General features: G+C 42.8%; 1 long non-coding RNA gene across 1 annotated transcript; it reads right to left on the bottom strand.

Annotated features, from left to right (window-relative positions):
* Positions 1-242: 242 nt before the first annotated feature.
* On the bottom strand, positions 243-18,134 carry LOC144687145 (uncharacterized). Its single transcript, XR_013578082.1, has 2 exons — positions 17,832-18,134; positions 243-349 (listed from the first exon to the last, which is right to left on the bottom strand). It is a non-coding gene; the product is annotated as an uncharacterized LOC144687145 (long non-coding RNA).
* Between the last annotated feature and the right edge of the window lie 3,353 nt (positions 18,135-21,487).

A 21,487-nucleotide genomic window follows, 5' to 3' on the forward strand; every position in this document is an offset into this window, starting at 1 on the left:
GGGTCAGTACTGGGGTAGCACTTGATGTAACCATTAGAATCACGGCCCACTATCTGTCTACCCTATTGTGATTTAATACACAGCACGTTACTGCTTGAACATGTTTGGATTCCAGTTTGCTCGGGTGCTTTAGTTATATATGCTGAGGGAGTTGGAGTTTTTTGTAAGATAGCACTGAGATGGTTAGTTCCGGGAAAGGAACACAAAAATAATGGGCTTTCTAATAAAGAGAAAAGGCAGGATTTTTGAAAGATCTTTAATCAACAAAGTACATTCATTCACATAACAATCAGATTGAATATCATCCTGGGTGGTCTGGTTGGAGCTCCCCGTTGCTTCATAATTTGCCCTGAAGGACAAGAAGAGCAGGGCTTAGTTTACAAAACATTAAGTATTAAGTCTGCATCACAGTCCCATAACTGATGCTCTCGTTAACAATGAGCCACTAACAACACTGGCACGCAATATCGATTCCCCTCTTCCTAATCCTTCCATCACTTGTTAACCATTGTAGAATCAGTGCTATTTCACTTCACACAAAGGGCTGTGGAAATTTGGAAATCTCTTCCCCCAAAGGGTTCTGGATGCCGAGGGTCAAGTGGAGCTTTCAAGCCTGAAATTGGCAGATTTTTGTAGGTAAGGGTATTGAGGGATGTGGAGCTAAGAGTTGAGCAGCAGGCCAGGGAGACTGAATGGTCTTCTCCTGTTCTTAGTGTCACTATGTACATTAAGGCCTGTATTTGTCTTCAGCAGTGGGAGGTCTACTGGAGCAATGGATAGTACAAAGCAGAATCACCATTAAAAAGAAAGACTTGAATTTGTGTAGCGCTTTTCATGACCACCGGATATCTGAAAGCGCTTTTCAGCCAAGAAGGTACTTTTGAAGTGTAGTCACTGCTGTAATGTAGGGTACGCAGCAGCCAATTTGTCCAGAGCAAGCTCCCACAAACAGCAATGTAATAATGACCAGATAATTTGTTTTTGTATGTTGATTGAGGGATAAATATTGGCCAGGACACTAGCGATAACTTCCCTGTGCTTCTTCAAAATAATGCCATGGGATCTTTCGCACCTGAAGAGGCAGATGGGGCCTCGGTTTAATATCTAGTCACTTGGCAGGTACAGAACTTGAGTATTGCTGAAGAAAAAAAGAGACATCCTGCCAAAGCTTTCCATCTTGCACTCATCAGGACAGATTTGCAAGAATACCAAATCTCAAAAGGGAACCACAATTTATACCACATGTGAAGAGGGTGCTGATTGGTTGGCAAGTGGACTCTGATTGGTAGAGATTTGCACTGGAGAATGCACCAGGGAACAGTTAACTATCAAGCTAATAATATATGTATTATAATATAATATAACTATATATTATATTAGATGGGTCTAATATCTCCAAAAGTCCAGCAATCCCTCAGTTCTGCATTGGAGTGTCAGCCTAGATTTTTGTGCTCAAGCCCTGAAAATAGACTTGAATCCAGAACCTTGTGACTCAGAGGCAAGAATGCTATCAATTAAACCACATGATCTCACTTCCCCTGCTCCCTGTGTGGGGAAGGGGGGGATGGGAGGGCGGGGGTAGTTGGGGAGGTGGCAGGGGAGATTCGGGGTTGGGAGGGGGTGCAGTGGTAGGGTGGTTAAGGAAGATCAAACAGGCATTCAGGCTTTGACCACTATCTGATGCAGCAGATGGGTTTGTGGATAGACGGTATGGACAAGTTGAGACCTGGCTGTTGGATTCCTCTCTTCCATTCAACCCAATAGCCTATCAGTGGTCATAATCTAGGGTCACAAATTGGGGTGGCCAATGCTTTAAAAACCATTACTTGGTATGAGTCAATTGCTTTCAAGGATGCAGAGAAATACTTGCTTTTTACACTGGGCGAACTCCCCTGTTCTTTGTGCAAGAATGCCATGGGATCTTTGACATTCACCAGAGATGGCAGATGGGATCTTGATTTAACATCTCGTTCATTAGAACTCACCTCTGACAGTGCAACACCGAACAGGGAGTTAGAACTGGAGGGTGGGGGGAGGGGGGCTGGGGCAGGGAGGCATTGAAAGGAGAATATTGATCGCAAAACCAGAAGGAATCAAAGTTTTCCGCGTCAACCTAAGGTGCGAGGCCCAGTATTTATTGTGTCAATTTTATGGAGTTTTTTTTAATGTTCAATTGTTCTCAGAATATGGGAAAACTGACAAGGCCGCATTTATTGCCCATCAGTAGTTGCCCTGAGAAGGTTATGATGGACCTTCTCCTTGAACTGCTGCAATGCTTGTGATACGATGCTTTCACAATGTTATTAGGCAAGGAATTTCAGGACAGTGACTCAGCAAGAATATAGGAAAAGTGATATATGCCCAAGTCAGGATGGAGAGGAACTTACAGCTGATTGCGTACTCATGACTTGTTGCCCTTGTCCTTGTCTGTGGTAGAAGTTGTAAGGGAAATTGGTGTTATTGAAGTATCTAAATGTTACTTAACTTGAGGAATATCGCTAAAATTTATCATCTGTAAGTGTTTACGGAGAGGTTAACATATATTCTCAATCTCCTTAGTTCTGATGAAGAGTCATACGGACTCGAAACGTTAACTGTATTCCTCTCTGCAGACGCTGTCAGACCTGCTGAGTTTTTCCAGGTATTTTTGTTTTTGTTTAACATATATTTAGTTTTTATTTGATACTGTTATGGAGGACCTATATTTAATTGAAACATCTTTGCCTTCCAAAGGCACTTGTTCTTTGGGTAAACCTAATGAATTTATTTCTGGCTGGATCAATATTCCCTGAGATATAAAAATTTTACAGCTCATATTCACATATCTGAAAATAAAATACAACAATCCAAACAGCTCCACAGTGCAGTCAGAGTCTCACTGAAGGTTGAGTGGGAGTATCCCACACAAATGTATTGCTGAACATGACCAAGGCAGAAATGTGGTTCATTTGCAAAATCACCATTAGATCTCACTGCAGTCAAGCTAACTTTTAAGGATTTCAAAAGGAATGAATCACAAGTGTCAGCCATGGCTCACTGTGCAGCACTTTCACCTTTGAGTAAAACACTTGTTGATTTGAGTTCCACTTGTGAGGGACTAAGACTTCACCCTGTATCATTTCTTTAATAAAATATATAGCGGTATGCTCATTGCAATACCTAAAAATTTCATACTGGACAAAGACCTAAAGTGGCTGAATTCATGTCTGTCTGTGATCTTGAACAAAAGAAACTACCCGGCAGTATCGGGGAAACTCGTACATCATTATCCCAGAAGAGCCATTAATGATCTGCTGTGGGCTGCACAGACCAAATTCAAAGAGAGCCGTACAAAGGCCATCTGCATTTCATTATCCAGGTTGGCCAACAGGAGTCTGCTCGTCTGCTAAGACAAAGGCCCCACAGCTTTCCTTTCAATTCTTAATGGTTGAGACATTTAACAATCTTGGGGCCCAGATGAGGGATACAATTCCTTTGTCAATGTGGAGAGGAGGGAGTCATATGACATGGGCCTCTGGATTGTGGAACCAGTAATATTGCCTGGCTGAACTGCAAAGTCTCAGTCTGCTTTTTTAAATCATCTGACTAGCAGCCTCACAAGCAAGGAGCTCTGGCCCAGGTTGGAAACCTGGTCCCATCTACATAGCTTCTGCTGGAAATTCTGTACCTTCACCTGAAAGACTGATTCATTTCTGCATGACTATCCCATCTTTGAAGTCAACACCAACGGAAAAGTGAATTATACAGCATCATTTTTCAACCCGCCCACCTCCATGAAGGAATACCTCATTGGACTTTGATTCTGGTCTCTGGAACCAATATTTATTTTCTTTATAGTCTCTATACTGTAAGTCCCTCTTTGCTCTATCCCTCTCTTTACTGTCTTGAGTGTGGAGGCAACATTGAGACCCTGTTCCCACGTTTTGAGTGTTTGCAAATAAACTAACCCTTTGAGGTCATCCTATCTTGAGTTTGCTGTGGGGTTATTAATAGGAAATTGGATCGTACCAAAGCCGAGGGGTTGGGAAATACTTATAAAAGGAGGGAAACAAATCAAAACACCTTTCTGTTTATGGAAAGGTGGTAAGAGGAGAAATTAGAATTTAAGTTAACCCGCCTTCTGTCTATAACACACTCCAGATACTTGAGTGCAAGATCTAGGCTGATGCTCCCAATGCAGTACTGAGGGAGTGTTGCACTGTCAGCAGTGCTATATTTTAGGTGAGATGTTAAACCAAGGCCTCATCTTCCCTCTGAGATAGATGTAAAAAAATTGAATGGCACTAAGTTGAAGGTGTGGAACTTACAGGGTTTAAAAAAAACATGGTAGTTCTTTTAGGCAGGAAGGGTTTCTGTGCTGTACGTTTCTATGATTCTATGAAGAGCAAGTAGCGTTCATCCCAGTGTCATGGTCAATATTTATCCCTCAACCAGCATCACTAAAAGAGATCATCGTTATCATATTGCTGGTTGTGGCACGTTGCTGTGCAGCAACCAGTTTCCTACAGGACAACAATGACTACAATTGAAAAGGTACTTATTTAGCTGTAAAGCTATTTGAGACGTCATGAAAGGCGCTACACAAATGCAAGTTTATTTTTACTTCTTATGCATGGGTGATTCCAGACACCAGGTTATACAAGTTTTGCAAGAGCACATCACAGCCGTGACATTCCCTCCCCTCAACCCACTAGGTGTGGCTGGGGGGGGCTCAACAAATATTGATTTCATGATTGTTCATCAGCTTGGGGTTATGAAGGTAGTTGAGAGGAACCATGGTTGATTTTTTTTTTTCCCCATTTATTTTAGCCCACAGCTATGGAAGCCTAGTTTAGCTGTTGCTGACGCCTCTCAGGCTGAAATCAACTAACACTGTGCCAACTCCAAGACCAAACCTGGGATTTTTCTCATCTGATTGGTGCTGCACCACACCAGCTAATTGGCTCATTGAATCCCTAATTGCTAGCTACAGTTGTAGTTTTTCTAGTGTCAGCAGGATGATACAAATGCTGTCAGCAGGAGCCCCAGTGATGATAGGTGTTGAGAAAAATGTATTGGATTAGAATGAGCAAAACAATGGCCACTTGATGCAATGCACACCAGCAAAATCTCAAACCTCTGCAGCAATCGTAGTATTTTGACAAGCCTGCAATTTGTTATATATATATGACATGCTGTCATAGTATAGCATGCCCAGTAACATTGCTGTCACTGTACTGAAGGGAATATTGATAGCAATCTACAGTGAGTGATTACCTCGCATCCTAAATGCTTTCCAAAGAATACATGCAAGCAATTCTTGCAGAAGATTTTGCAGAGTTTTTTTTTCCTCTGAAACAGGAGCAGCCTGGACCTCAACTCATAATGTTCCTGACTGCATTCATATCCTTTACAAACTTTCAAAATCTCAGAAAAGCCCCCAGGGCAAACATGAAGGCATTGTCTGAAAGCAAAGCTGGCTCAGTGCCAATGGCCAAGTTCTCACACTGTAGATACTGCTGTATGCTTACAGTCAAGATTGTGTAAGACGCAATGTAAAATATAGCAGTGGCATCACTTTGGAGTGGGTTATGGACAAGAGTCAATGGGATGAGTTGAAGGAGGAGAAAAAAAATACTTTTGCACAATAGGCCTTTCTCCCCCTCCCCCTTCAGATATCTTTCTGCCTGCAGGTTACATGTTGTGCAATACAGATATAGAATTGCATAGATACAGCACAGAAATAGGCCGTTCCGCACAACTGATTATCTGTGCCCCACACAAGCCTCTTCCCACCCCTCCTCATCTCACCCTAACATCATATTTTTCTATTCTTTCTCCCTCATGTACTTATTTAGCTTCCCCTTAAATGCATCTGTGTCATTCGCCTCCATGTGGTAGTGACTTCCACACTCTCTCAATACAGAAGTTTCTCCTGAGTTCTCTATTGGATTTATTAATGGCTATCTTATATTAATATCCTCTAGTTTTGGTCTCCTGCGCAGGTGGAAATGTCTTCTCTATGCAACTACCCTAGCAAACTCTTTGATAATTTAAAAGATCCTTATTAACTAACGGCATTGGTCTTCAAAAGAGCAAGCACAGACTCGATGGGCCAAATGGTCTCCTTCTGTGCCATAGGAGTCTACAAGAGGATTTATTTAGCAGAAAATATATTTACCAACCTTCTCTTTACCAGAGAATAATTTATGGTAAAGAGAAGGCTGGTAAATAAATTTTCTGGTAAAGAAAGAAGATCATTTGGCCCATCGAGTCTGTGCTGGTTCTTTTGAAGACCAACGCACCTAGTTTCATTCCCTAGTTCTTCTCCCATATTCTGGTTCTGATATCATCCCTGTGAATCTTTTATGCTTCTTCTCCAGTGCCTCGATATCCATCTTATAATATGGGGACCAGAACTGTGGGCATTTGGACAAAGAATTGACACCAGATCCAGCATATTAACATGTCCTTCTAATTACTAGACCTGACTCGCCCTAGCACGATTAGACAAGCAGCTGGCAAGCTGTATTCAAAAAACTACCTCAAGGATATTTGCTTCGATGGTGCCATTGTTCTGTAATCTTTTAAGCATGACGTATTTTCAGATATATTAGGGTAAAAATTCAGATCAGTACAGCTCATGGACGCATATATGACACTGTAGAAATTACCCACGCAACAACTTGCATTTATATAGTGCCTTTGTTATGGTTTAAAAAAAAAACCCAAGGCACTTCACAAAAGCATATTCAGGTATCAAATCTGATACTGTGCCACAGGGCGACCTAAGGTGATTAAAGAGTTTTAAGGAGTGTCCTCAAGAGGGGGAAATGGGTAGAGTGACAGAGAGGTTTGGGGAGGAAATTCTAGAGCTTAGGGCTCAGGACTCAGGCAATTGAAGGCACAGCTTTTCTTTATTTATTCATTCACAGGATGTGGGTTTCGCTGGCAAGGCCAGCATTTATTGCTCCTCCTTAACTGCCCTTGAATTGAGTGGCTTGCTAAGCCATTTCAGAGGGCTGTTAACAGTCAACCACATTGCTGTGGGTCTGGAGTCACATGTGGGCCAGACCAGGTAAGGACGGCAGATTTCCTTCCCTAAAGGACATTAGTGAACCAGATGGGTTTTCACAACAATCAATAATAGTTTCATGGTCACCATTACTGAGACTAGCTTTCAATTCCAGATTTATTAATTGAATTTAAATTCAATTTGAGCCCAGGTCCCCAGGGCATTAGCCTGGGCCTCTGGATTAATAGTCTAGTGACATTATCACTACGCCACCATCTCCCCCTAGCTGCCAATGATGGGGTGAGGGTAGTGACTACAAAGGTAGGGAGGGGCGACATCGTGGAGAGATCTGAACTCGAGAAAGTTGTTTCAGTTAAACGTTCAAATATGAAATCTGATCAATCGGAATCTCTAGCTTATTAGCTTTTTTTAAAATTTTCAAATGTTACGCCCCCCAACTATTTTCTGAACTTGTCCCTTGCCCATCAGCAATGTACCTGCCTGTGTAGGACTGACTGTCAGCTTTTCCGTGCCTGGTATAATTGTCCCGTTTACAAGGAGAACCAGCATTAGGCAGGTACACACACACACTTGAAATTTAATTGACAATGTACCCAATGCTCATCGACCTGAAAGGTGAACTCTGTTTCTCTCTCCACAGATGCTGCCTGATCTGCTGAGTGTTTCCTACATTTTCTGTTTTTATTTCAATGAAGCAAATGATCAGATCGTTTATCACATTGCTGTTTGTGGGAGCTTGCTATGCACAAATTGGCTTCCTTGTTTTCTATACACATCAGTGCATAACTTTCAAAGGTACTCTGTCGGCTGTAAAGCACTTTGGGAGTTCTTGAAATTGTAAAAGGCACTAGGCCAAGTCTTTTGCTTTACCAATCCTAACTTTACTAAATATGAACCTGCCCTATGATCATGGTTTACTTTGAAATGTGCTTCCAAATCTACCTCCTGTACACTGTTTATCATCTCTATGGCATCAGTCCTCAGTCATCTCCTTCCAAGATGAAGAAGGACAAGTTTCTCCAGTCTCTGCTTGCAACCTAATTATCCGACACTTGGGATCAGCTTTGTGGCTCTTCTGTACACCACTTTCTGGATTCTGAATCCTCTCAGAGACTAGAACTCAAAACTTGTAGGGAAAGTTGAATTGCACTTTGGAAGTGTTGCTGACGAATGATATATTGGTATATTCCTCCCCCCAACCCCCTGCACAACTCCCCACACACCACCACCACCCCCCGCCAACCCCCTCCCCACCCCCTTCCAGCCTATTGAAAAGTCAGGACTGGCATTTATATTGTGCCTTTCACAACATCAGGACATCCCAAAGTCCTTTATGGTCATTAAAGTACTTTTGAAGTGTAGTAACTGTCGCAGCCAATTTACGCACAGCAAGATCCCACAAGCAGCAATGTGACAATGACCGAACAATCTGTTTTTAGTGATGTTGGTTAATGGATAAAAATTGGCGAGAACACCTGGGGAAAGACCCTTGCTCTTTTTCAAAGTAGTGTCATACAATCTTTTACCTTTGCCTGAGAGAGCAGCTGAGCCTCGGTTTAACATTTTTTGTGAAGACAGCACTTATGACAGAGCAGCACTCCCTCAGTACTGCCCAGGGAGTTTCAGCCTATATTTTTCACTCAAGAGCAGGACTTAACACTCTCACCTCTGAGTTATGTAACTGGTTAGGAATAAATGAAACTGAGAGTAATTGAGATTGAGAAGGCCAACTGTTTTGTAGATCCTGAGCTGCTGAGAGCAATTAACTGCTGCAGCAAGGGGAGCAGCTGGTCACGGAAACATGGGCCAGAATTTTTCCCTTGTCGGGTGGGCTCAACGGGAGCGGTCGGGAAGCCGACCACCACCCGCAATCGGCTCCGCTCCGCAATTTCATGCGGGCGGGCCAATTAAGGCCCGCCCTGCGTGGATTGCGAGCGGCAGCACCCAGCGCTACCTCTGCAGTTGGAGGGAGAGCTGGGTCTAGCACGCATTTCGCGCATGTACGTGAAAGAGCGCTTCAATCTCCCTGAGGAACTCCGTGCCTCAGGGAAACTGAAGCGCTTTTTTAAAAAATTAATAAAGACAGTAAAAAATTTAAAAAACATGTCCCCTCATTTGACTCTGGCATGCATCCCAATGTCATCGCGTGTCATATTACGCTCGGGTGTGTCAGACGCGCACCCGCACGCCGAACATAAAATTCTGCCCATGATTTAGAATGTAATTTCGCTTGACATTTCCTCAAGATCAAATTGGTTGGTAGAGTCCATGATTAAATGAATTGTACATGATGTGTGTAGAAGGAACAGATCATGACAAAAGAATAAGAGGACAGATGGGGAAACATGGTTTTTTTAACATCTTGAGTTGTTATGATCTGAAATGCATTGCCTAAGAGGCAGAGATAGTAGGTGCATAGGTTTTAATCTTCTAAAATTTCTTAGATTCTGGAAGATCCCAGCGGATTGGAAAATAGCTAATGTAACACCATTATTCAAGAAAGGAGGGAGACAGAAAGCAGGAAACTACAGACCAGTTGGTCTAATGTCTGTCATAGGGAAATTGCTAGAATCCATTATTAAGAGGGTTATAGCAGGATACTTAGAAAATCATAACATGATCAGGCAGAGTCAACATGGCTCTGTGAAAGGAAAATCATGTTTAACTAGAGTTTTTTGAGGAAGTAACAAGCAAGGTGGATAATGGGGGAACCTGTAGATGTGGTGCATTTGGATTTCCAAAAGGTATTTGATAAGGTACCATATCAAAAGTTACTGCACAAGATAAGAGCACATGGTGTAGGGGATAACATATTGGCATGGATAAAGGATTGGTTGGCTAACAGAAAGCAAAGTAGGGATAAATGGGTCTTTTTCAGGTTGGCAAGCTGTAACTAGTGGAGTGCCACAGGGATCAGTGCTGGGGCTGCAACTATTTACAATCTACATCAATGATTTGGATGAAGGGACTGAATGTCCGGTAGCTAAATTTGCCGGTGAAACCAAGATAGGTAGGAAAGTAAGTTGTCAAAAGGAGGTAGAGAGTCTGCAAAGGGATATAAACAGGTTAGGTGAGTGAGCAAAAAAATGGCTGATGGAGTATAATGTGGGAAAATGTGAACTTGTCCACTTCACCAGGAAGAATAGAAAAGCAATATATAATTTAAATGGAGAGAGATTGCAAGACTCAGTGGTACAGAGGGATCTGGGTGTCCTGGTACATGAATCACAAAAAGTTGGTATTTATTCATTATTCAACATAAAAGTTGGGAAGACCTAGCCAATAATTGTCACAGTGCAAGTGAATAGTAAATCCTTAAAAATGGAAGAAGACGCAGGTGCTTCTGTAATAGGAGAACACATGTTCACATATTTAAATAAAGGTGATCAACAATTAAATTTGGAACAAACATCTGCCAAGTTGAAAATGCACACAAGCAAAGAAATCCAAGTAAAAGGTATCACCAGAGCAACTGTTCATTATGGATACCAATCAGCACAGCTACCAGGGATGGTATTAGAAGGCAGAGGACCAAGCCTTCTAGGTCGAAATTGGTGGAGGGAAATTAACCTTGACTGGCCAGTGAGATTTCAAAAGGAAGCAGGAAATGTTCCTGAGTTGGAAAAGGAACAAGGCAAGATACTTCAGAAAGAGCCTGGGGAGTCCAAGGACCACAACTGGATGAAAAAGGAGTGTGTAGCCATTCAGCAACCTGAAGAAATGAAGACTGTCTTAAACAACGACATGGAAGAACAACAGAAGAAGCCCAAGGAGACTCTGCTGAATGACAGAGTTCAAGACGAAGCGAGTGAGTTTCACAAAGAAATGGAAAACCTATTGAAAGACCTTCACACACTCCAAGATCAAAGTTTGTGCCTCTGGAAAAGTACAAAGAGAAACATGAAGAATTTAACATCTCTCCAAACAAACTGAAGAATCAGTTGGCAGAGAAGACTCAGCAATGTTCAAGTCTCCAAGAGGAAGCCAACAGACACAAGAAGGAGACAGAAGAGCTGAAGGATCAGCCAAATGAAGTTAAAGAGGCTTTGAAAGCAAAAGTTGTAGAACTTTCCAAGATGCGAGTAGATAATGAAATCATGGGTAGCTCAACTACTGAACCAAGACAAGTTGAGATTTCACCTGAGAGGAGTTTGGTCAACACTGAAATCAAAAAGAAGATTGAGATTAAATTCTGTGGTAAGAAGAAGAAAACACGTAGGAAGAGGATGCAGAATTATTGATGAGACACCATCTTCGAACAAGACTAAGCCTGATACTTCCTAATTTGGAGGGGAAGGTGGAGAAAAGTCAAGGGAACCAAAAATCATCCCATGGTTTGCATTGTCATGAGCGTCACTTTACCGTTGGAGAAGCAATATGTGTAAAGAATTTCGGTGGAGGACCGGGTTACCTGGTAAAGTGAGTTCAGCGACCGGACCATTGTTGTACCATGTGGAAGTGGAGGGCCGGATCACCCGTAAGCATGTGGATCATTTAAGAAAAAGGGAGATACCCCGACAAAATGATGTTCCACCTGTAACCATTACTAAACCTGTGGTTCCTGTTGAAGTTGCTCAACCAACGACAGACATGCCCAATGTCTCAGTCGGACTGGAAAACTCTGAACTGCCTGTGCCCAATGAGGTACCTGATGTTAATGCGGTTCCAGAGAATGTGTTTCCTGCAAAAGAATCTGAAGCCGTGGAGCTGTGTCATTCCACACGGATCAGGAAACCACCTGAAAGACTGAACTTGTAATTTCATGACCTGTATAAATATTGTAATGTCATGAGATAAAAATCCTTGTAAATACAAAATGTACAGAAAAGTTAAAGGGGGAGGAATGCAGTAATTCTAGTTTAGATAAATGTAGGACTGTAGCTTTAAGAATAATCCTGTAAGATCACATGATCTGTGTAAACCAATGTGTTAGCAGCACGGGGAACCTCTACAGGAGAGTTCTTCTTTAGTTATGGGGTTTGATGCACGTGTAGTTGTTGCTGCTTTCTTGTAAATAAAGTCCAATGTGTCCTCCAAGAAAAGTTGTCCAGAAGATCAACTCTATAACTGTCTGAATGGCCTACTCCTGCTCCTAAGTCCTATGATCCTATGTTCCTATTCAATAATAACTTTCAAGAGGGAATTGGATAATTAATTGAAGGGGAAAAGGTGGAAGGCCATGATAAAAGAGCAGGGGGGTTGCGATTAAATGGACAGCTCTTTCAAAGAGCCGGCACAGGAACGATGGGCTGAAGAGCTTCTTTCTGTGATTTTAGGAATCCCAATTTTTTTTTCCAGTCCCTGTAGGCTTGCGGCTGAGCTTAGTTCTCTTCGGCAAATAATTATTCATTAATCACCATTTGGATGAGAGCCAGACCATTAACTTTTCATTCCATTGGCATTCTCAGGCAAAGGCATTACAGCGACAGGATTCGTAAAACACAATTACTAATTTCGGAAATATTTCCTTTGGACTATCGTCTTTTGTTAATATCCGAACCAGATTCGAAAATAAAACATTTTTTTTTGTATTTTTTCTCAATGCTTCAGTGGTATCCAGTTATTTCCAAGCAAGTTGTTGGTACACTTGTCTTTGAAAGACTTTTACTGCAATGCTGCGTTTCCAGATTATTGATCTTACATTTGTTTCAATGAGGCAATCTAGTTGATTGAAGGCAGCCTCAGGATGGCTGCAGAAACCGGGATCGAGCTAAAGAAAGTCTGCCAACTATGACTGTGGAGAGGCATCTCAAACAATGAAACATTTCCCAGAATGAACTCTACTACCAGAGCCCTGAAGATCTGAAGGTCTTCAACATTTGAGCCAGGGCCTGTGTGGAACAATGGCAAGGGAAGGTGCAGCGACACAACAAGAAAAAAGAAGACATACTGCACTAATTTGTTTAGTTGGACTTAAAAAGACCCCATGCCATTTTTTAAATAAAAGCAGGAAGTGTCTTCGGGTAGGAACCTTGCTGCGTACAAGCAGGTTATCTTGTTTCCCTACAAATAAACAACAGGGGCCACTTTCCAAGAGTAACTTGTTGGCTCAGAAGTGCTTTGTGATGTCCTGAGGATGAGAAAGGTGCTATATAAATGCATTCTGGAATACCGTGTGCAGTTTTGGTCTCCACATTTAAGAAAGGATATACTTGCATTGGAGGCGGTACAGCGAAGGTTCGCTAAATTGGTCCCAGGGATGAGGGGGTTATTTCATGATGAGAGGCTGAGTAAATTGGGTTTATATACTTTAGTGTTTAGAAGAATGAGAGGCGATCTCATTGAAACCTACAAAACTCTGAGGGGATTTGATAGGGTGGACACAGAGATTATTTCCACTGGTCAAGGAATCTAAAACATAGGGGCACAGTCTCAGGATAAGGGGCCGATCATTTAGAACTAAGATGAGGAGGAATTCCTTCACTCAAAGGTTTGTGAATTTTTGGAATTCTCTGTCCCAGAGGGTTGTGGATGCCCCACCGTTGAATACATTTAAGGCTGGAAGTGGCAGATTTTTGGTCTCTCGGGGAATCAAGAGATATGGGGAACAGGCGGGAAAGTGGAGTTGAAACCCAAGGCTAGCCATGATCGTACTGAATGGCAGAGCAGGTTTGATGGGCCGTTTGGTCTACTCCTGCTCCTATTGCTTGTATTCTTGTGTTGATTCATTTCTTGGGTCGAATGGCCCTGCACTGTAGATTCTGTAATCCTATAACATCCCATGGGACATTAGCCCCAACAATCCAGCCAACCTTCAGCACTACACTGGAGACTTTGCCTAGCTTGAGTGCTCAAATCCTAGAACCCACAAGCTTCTCACTCTGAGGTGAAATGGAGTCCTTGCCCATCACAAGCACATATCATAAAATCACCAACGATTGCTAAGAAAGGCTTTTCTCTGGTGAAATAAGGATATTCTAAACTCTTTAAAGATTTTTCAAATGTTAGCTGTGTGTCTCATAAGAAGCCCTTACATTGTAAGTACGTTTAACCAAGAATTATAACTTCCTATGGGATATGTGCAGCTTTTTGTCTCAAGCAATAAACTTTGCTTTAGAAGCTGTATGGGGCTGTGTTAGGAGTGTCCCAGTGAGGCTGTTTAATTGATGAGGTGAAATTTAAGGAATGCAAAACATTCGCTCCCAGTGGAGTTAGATATGCTGGCATGATGGGAACTTTCTGTTCAGCCAGTCTATGTAGCTGACAATTGGTCTTAAAGTAAAATTCAATTGTGCAGGTCTTCCACTGTCCCTCTAACGATGAGATTTTGAACTGTTTTCTAAGAAAATCTTTATTACACTTAGAAATTCTTCATTTGTTTTCTTCTGTGATCAAATATACATCAGATTTATTTGAATTTCACAAACTGGAGGGTGAACTGAGAAACGTTTCTTTGATCACAGTACTCCTATGCCAATCAATCAATGGAACAAAACCATGGAAGTGATCTGTGAATACTCAGCTCCTGCTCTCACAATTCAAAGTTATGAACAGAATGTCTTGTTTTAGGAGTAAGGTAGATAATGAGTATCCAGGATAATGGGTTATGCTGGGGGTGTGAGGTTGCTGCCCTAGTGCATGTGTTTTAGGGTTATAGGGCAATCCTAGGAAACGATTACCCACTTAAGTCTCCGAATTGGATCTAGAACTTATGACCTTCTTATTTTGAGGCAAGAGTGCTTCCAACAACAAAAACTTGCATTTATTTGGCGCCTTTAATGTCCCAAGGTGCTTCGCAGCTTCTTAAAGGAGATGAGAGAGGTCAAGAGGCAAAGAGGTTGAGGAGAAGGAATTCTAGAGCTCAGGGCCGGGATAGTTCTGAAGGCAAGGCTGCCAATAGAGGGACAAAAGAAGCCAAAGATACACAAGAGGCCAGAGTTGGAGGAATGTAGAGTCTTTAGATTGTTATGGGGTTGAAGGACATTACAGAGGTGGAGGGGTTTGAACATCGAGGGATTTGAACACAAGGATAGGGAAAGTTATAGTGTTGATGATATCACCAAGCGAAGGCTGAAAGTTTGACAAGAATGAGGCAAGGGACAGCAAAACTCTACGTTAACAAAAGTATACTTCTTTTAATTTTTTATCATTTGTTCTCAGGATATGGACATCGTAGCCTTAGTGACCATCCCTAAATGCTCATAAGGAGCTGGTGGTGGACCTTCTCATTCAACTGTTGTGTTCCCTATGGCAGAGTTTGTAAAGGCTGTTGCATAGAGAATTCTGCGATACTGACCCAGTGACAATTGCTACTCGGGTCCTACTCAGTGATAGAGGTCACAGGCGAGTAAGGTGAAGTAACCTGGAAGGCATAAATGCTGAGTTAAGCAGCAGGGTTGCCCATCCATCCAAGTGCGCTCTCCTGGATTTATAGTGCTCCAAAGAGCAGAATAGGGAATTATCCAGGAATTCAGATATCTGCCTTCACTAATTATAATGCCAAATTAACAATCCAGCTCCTTTAAAAGTTAAAAAGTCTTTGGTGAGCTTCATGGCCTTCTCTAGGTGAAACCAAAACAGGGGCCTGAATTTTTCCCTGGTCAGGCATGCGCGATTGGCGGACCTGGGAGCGGTCAGGAAACGGGCCCCCGATCGCGATTAGCCCCCCGGCCACGATTTCACGCCGGCTGGCCAATTAGCGGGCAGCCAGGGTGCAACGTGTGCTGAAAAGCTCGGCGCTGCCAGGGTGGGGGGGGTCGGGAAGAGGGCGGGCGCGGGTGAACACTTCCACTCAGCTCCCTGAAGGCAGACAGCTGCCTCATGGAGCTGCGGACCTGCAAATAATAACATGAAGCACAAAAATGCTGCAAAAAAAAAAAAATGTCCATTTGCAGCACAATCAGCACCTGGAAGCATTCCCCATAAAAATGCTGTGCCCAGGTATTTCTTTTTATTTTATTTCCTAATGGAAATTTCTTCCTGCCCTCGGATGAGGTTTCATCAAAAATGTAAAGGCCGCCTGGCCGATTGGCCCGTCCGTCAACCGTAAAGGTTGGACCATGGAAAAAAAGTCGCTGACAATTGCACCGTTAATGGGCCTAACTGCCCGCTTAATTGTCAGCGGGCGCACTTCCGACTGTTGCAAGCACCTGCCGAGCAAAATATTGCACGAGTGCGCAATGACGTCAGGACCCATCATCGTGTGATTTTACACCATTTGGGTCGGGCACATAAAATTCTGCCCAGTGTGTTTGAAATGTTAGAACGTTCTAACAGACCAGCCCTCTCAACGCTGATGTTAATGGCACCAGGTGTGGCTCAGTTGCTAGTACTTTTGCCACCCAGTCAAAAGGTGAGGGGTTCAAAACCTGCCCTGGGGGAAAATCCAGGCTGATACTCTCTGTGCAACACTGAGAGAGTGCGGCACAGTTGGAGGTAATGTCTCTCAGGTGAGCCCAGTCTGACCCCTCAGGTGGTCGCAAAAGACCCCGTGGCACTATTTGAAGGGTAGGGGAGTTCTACAGTCTAATATTTATTCCTCAGGCAATATTTAAAGAACACAGGTTATCTCGTCATTATCTCACCAACGCCTTTGGGACTTCTTTTGAAGTCTAAATAATTGTCCTGGATCATATTTCACCTCTCTTCTATTTTTACTTAGTTCTGTTGAAGGGTCATGCGGACTCGAAACGTTAACTGTGTTCCTCTCCGCAGATGCTGCCAGACCTGCTGAGTTTTTTCAGGTATTTTTGTTTTTGCCTTTGGGACTTTGCTGGGCGGTGGTTTCCCTACGACAGTGACTGCACAGCAAAAGGGTACTTCACTGGCTGTGATGCACTTTGGGACGTCCTGAGCTCATGAAAGGCGCCATATAAATGCAGGTTGTCTCTTTCTACGAATAACCGGCGTCAGCGCAGAATATCAGCAGCAAGCCATGATCTCTACACAGCCCGCCTGGGAGGACAATACTCCAGGTTTCTACACAGCTGAGCGGTGTCCTGGGGAGATCCCGGTTGACTGTCCGTTTAAAGTGCTAGCAACCGAATTCTGGTGGCCATTTCAGCACCGGCTTTTTTTGAAGTCTAAATAATTGTCGTAGATCATTGAGTCTGAGAGGGAGAGAGTAACAGCCCCATGGAGACCTGTAAAAAAAATTATCAAGAGGATATCCAGTCAAAGCGCACCAGCCAGACATTTTTTCTTTTTAAGGCCAATGGCACCGTTGTTTTTGATTTGTAAAACTAAAATAAATTATTTTCTTCTCTCTCCCTCTTTAAACCCGGGAGCCCCCTGGAAATGGCTGTAAATATTTTTCAAGCTGAGCTGCAAGAAGCATTTGAAATCTCAGCAGAAATATTACTTGGCAAACTGGTTTTACAAGCCCCAGCATTTTATTTATTTAGTTTCACAGATGTCAGCCCTCGTCACCTGAAAAAGTAAACAGCTTTCTTTCTTTTTTCCCCCCAAAAAAAAAATCCCTGAAGATTAGTGTCCGAATATCTGCGGTGTTTTTGGTAACTCCAGAAGGCATGGCCGGCTCATATCATTCATGATAGCTAAACTTGACATTGTGTGTGTGTCTGAAGAGGGGGCTGGGTGCCTCAAATATCACTTGGCACTAAGACAGTATCAGCCACAAGTAGATATTGCTGCTTCTACGGTCTTTAATGCTCTTTTTTTTTAAATATATGTGTTTTATTTCTCCTCCCGCCCCTTTTGCTTTTTTTTTGTGTGCGCGATCCTTAAAGAACCCTCTGATTTCCCAGAGGAAGGTCCCAAAGCAGCCTCAGACAATCCTTCATCTCCATTTTGCACAATTGTGCGCTTGTCAGGCAGCGCACAAAATGCAGTGAGGTATAAAGAATCGTTTACTTACGGCTGACAGCAGGTCTGTCAAGTGTCGGCCTAAGCTGCAATACAGCCTTGCCAAGAACAACAGCAGCTCAAAGCTCTGTGCTTTGCCGGTTCCTCAGCCCGGCTCCCTGCTCCACAACAACAACATCTCTGCTGCGTTCCGAGACTCTCCGAGTCAGACTCTGGTAAGCTAGCCTCTGTTATATTAGGGACTAGCCGTGTGTTTAGACTGCCCGCCCCTATAAGTCTTGGCTTTTCAGAAATTGATTCAGCTCTTCTACCTCCGACCATCTGCTCAAGTCCCCAAATAAAGGATAAGATTACATATTAGACTTTAGCTCCGAAGCTTTTAATCGCATTAATCAAATGAAGCTGCCCTGGTAATAACAGCTAAGTGACACATGGGCACTAAACGTCTGGACAGATAGCAAAATAGAAGATCCCACATACTTACTATTTAATTAAGGCTAAAGGCACATTAAACTAAAGCTTTTATTTGAAACAAAAAAAAAAGTGCCTGGATATTGAAATGGTGCAGGGGGGTTAAAGCTGGTATTTATTGGGGCAGACTTGTTTAGACTGGTGGGACTGAAGGGCTTTGGAGGCTAATGGGATGAGGCAGTCAGTTTGTAAAGAGGGTTTTCAATCCATATGAACAATATTTTCAAAGGGAGTTCCAGATGGACAAATAAATAGTCAAGGCCGCTGTCAGTCTGAACTGCGCTGTCAGGAAAGCGATTTCAGATGAGCATTTGGCAAAGGGGTGCAGGGCGTTAAAATTCTGACAAGCACAAATATCATTCATCCCAAATTTCCACAACTTTCTGGCTCTCTGTGCATACAAAAGGGATGTCTCTTTGTTCTCTGTGCTAACGGTTCCACTAATTTGCTTTATTTCAAGGCAGTGTGCTACTGTTGGTCATTATGGGATAGGAAGCCAGGGCATGGAATTGGTCCTTAGCTAGAAGCATGAGAAACAGGCAAAATTCTTTCTCATTCGCCTTAACAGAAAAGAAAATCAGGCAGAGTGTAAAATGAGCATCTGATTGGCTACAAGAGTAGGTCAGAGGCTGGGAATTCTGCAGTGAAGAACTCACTTCCTGACTCCCCAAAACTCCCACCATCCACAAGATGCACTGCAGAAACTCACCAAGGCTCCTCCGACAGCACCTTCCAAACCCATGAACTCTACCACCTAGAAGGACATGGGCAGTAGATGAAGGGGGACTTCACCATCTGCAAGTTCCCCACGACACCTCCCACCAAGCCACTCGCCATCCTGACTTGGAATTATGTTGCTGTTCCTTCACTGTCATTGGGTCAAAATCCTAGAACTATTTTCCTAACAGCATCGTGGGTGTACCTATACCACATGGACTGCAGCGGTTCAAGGCTTCACCATCTCCACCACCTTCTCAAGGCCAATTAGGGATGGGCAATTAATGCTGGCCTAGCCAACGACATTCACATCCTAATAACAAATAAAAACAAACCCTTTAGCACTGCAAACCTAAAATCTACTGCATCCCCTCCTCTCCCCCATCTTTTTGCTTACCCAATTAGAGTAGGGCACATAAATTGTGATGATTTGATGATTGCACAATGTTCAGTGCCATTCGCAACTGTTAAGATGCTGAAGAGTCCATGTCCCTATGCAGCAAGACCTGGACAACATTCAGGCTTGGACTGTATTGTGAAACCCTGCTTTATATCAAAAATGATTTTGGAATTCACTGGCTAGGAACCCCTAATTGATTTCTTTAAAATGATAAAAGCCACATTCCAAAGATTTGGGATCACAGTCAAATATGGCTGCACATTTACATTATTGTAACCTGTACATTCCAAAAACATTGAAATGGGGACAACCCATCTGCAAAGTCACACCAGGAACAATGGCCTTGAAAGAGGATGAATGGGGGCCATCTCCTATCCATTAGTGAAGCATCCAGACAATCACCTGGGTGTTCAACAGGGTAGAGACAAACCATTAGACATAATCACTTGGACAATGGGACCCTGGCTGAGAGAGGAATTCCCAGCCATGATCTAATCGTCACAACTGGAATACACTAGCCATGAGCATATTTAGATCACTGGGCAGTTGGAGATAGAGGGTCATGTGACAAGAAAACCCCTTGTGCGGTTAAGTAACTGCTTCTTCTGCAGAACAAGATAAGCAACTGTGATGCTGAAGGAGCAAGACCCTGTGAGTTTTCTGTCTCTCTCTCTCTCTCTCGCTCTCTCCATCCAACTTGCAACTTTTGAAGCCTGTCTGCTGATTTTGACTATCCAGGTTCTGCAAACAGAGATTTAAAAAGAACTCAACCCTGCAGCTGCTGTCTCCAGAAGAACTGATGAATCATTCGTCTATAACTCTAAACTGCCTCGATGCCGAAAACAGCAGGATCACCGAATTCAGCCTGAAGCCAGTCAAGTCACCAACCTTCAAGAGTCATATACTATTTAACTTTACTGGACTCTAAATTGCCTAATCTATCCCCCCACTCTGCAATCTACTTGTCTGTATGTGAGCTTTGAGTGTGTGTGTGTGAAATTCAGAGAATTTTTAAAATAATTTTACTTAGACCAAGTTAAGTACAATAAAAACTATCTTCTTTTCTTTTTAAAACTCAAGAAAACCTGTCTGATCATGTCTTTTATGATCACAGCACTTAAACAGTTAAACACTCATGCAATTGGCAAGTATATCCTTTTTTTAAAAAACTGTTGCAGAATCTTTACAGTGCAGAAGAAGGCCAGTTGACCCATCGAGTCTGCACTGGTTCTCTGAAAGAGCTATCTACCTAGTCCCACTCCCCTACCTTATCCCCATAATATTGCACATTATTTCTCTTCAGATAGCAGTCCAATTCCCTTTTGAATACCTTGATCAAACCTGCCTCCACCACCCTCTCAGGAAATTCATTCCAGGCTCCAATCATCCTCTGGGTGAAAAATAATTTCCTCACATCACATTTACCCCTTTTGCCAATTATTTTGAATCTGTGCCCTTTTGGTGTTCCCTTGAATGGGAACAGTTTCTCACTATTTACCCTGTCCATACCATTCAGGATTTTGAATACCTCTATCAAGTCTCCTCTCAGCCTTCTTTTCTCCGAGGAAAACAGTCCCAACCTCTCCAATCTATCCTCATAACTAAGTTCTTTATTTCTGGAATCAGTCTTGTGAATCACCCCTATACTCTTCTCCAATGCCTTCACATCCTTCCTCAAGTATGGCGCCCAGAACTGCACGCAGTACTCTAGATGAGGCCTAACTAGTGTCTTACACAAGTTCAACATAGCCTCCTTACTCTTGTACTCAATGCCTCTATTAATAAAGCCTAAGATAATACATGCTTTATTAACTTCTCTCTCAACATGCCCTGCCATGCTCAATGACTTATGTTCATATATACTGAGGTCCTTCTGCTCCTGCACCTCCTTTCGAGTTTCTTCCTTTATTTTGCACTGTCTGTCCATATTCTTCCTGCCAAAATGAATCACCTCACACTTCTCTGCATTGAACTTCATCTGCCACTTATCTGCCCAATCCACAAACATGCCTATGCCCTTTTGAAGTTCGAGATTATCCTCATCACAATCTACAACATTTCCAATCTTTGTATCATCTGCAAATTTTGAAATCATGCCCTGAATACCACAGTTTAGGTCA

Source organism: Cetorhinus maximus, chromosome 12, assembly GCF_964194155.1.
Source record: "Cetorhinus maximus chromosome 12, sCetMax3.hap1.1, whole genome shotgun sequence".
NCBI classification, from domain to species: Eukaryota; Metazoa; Chordata; class Chondrichthyes; order Lamniformes; family Cetorhinidae; genus Cetorhinus; species Cetorhinus maximus.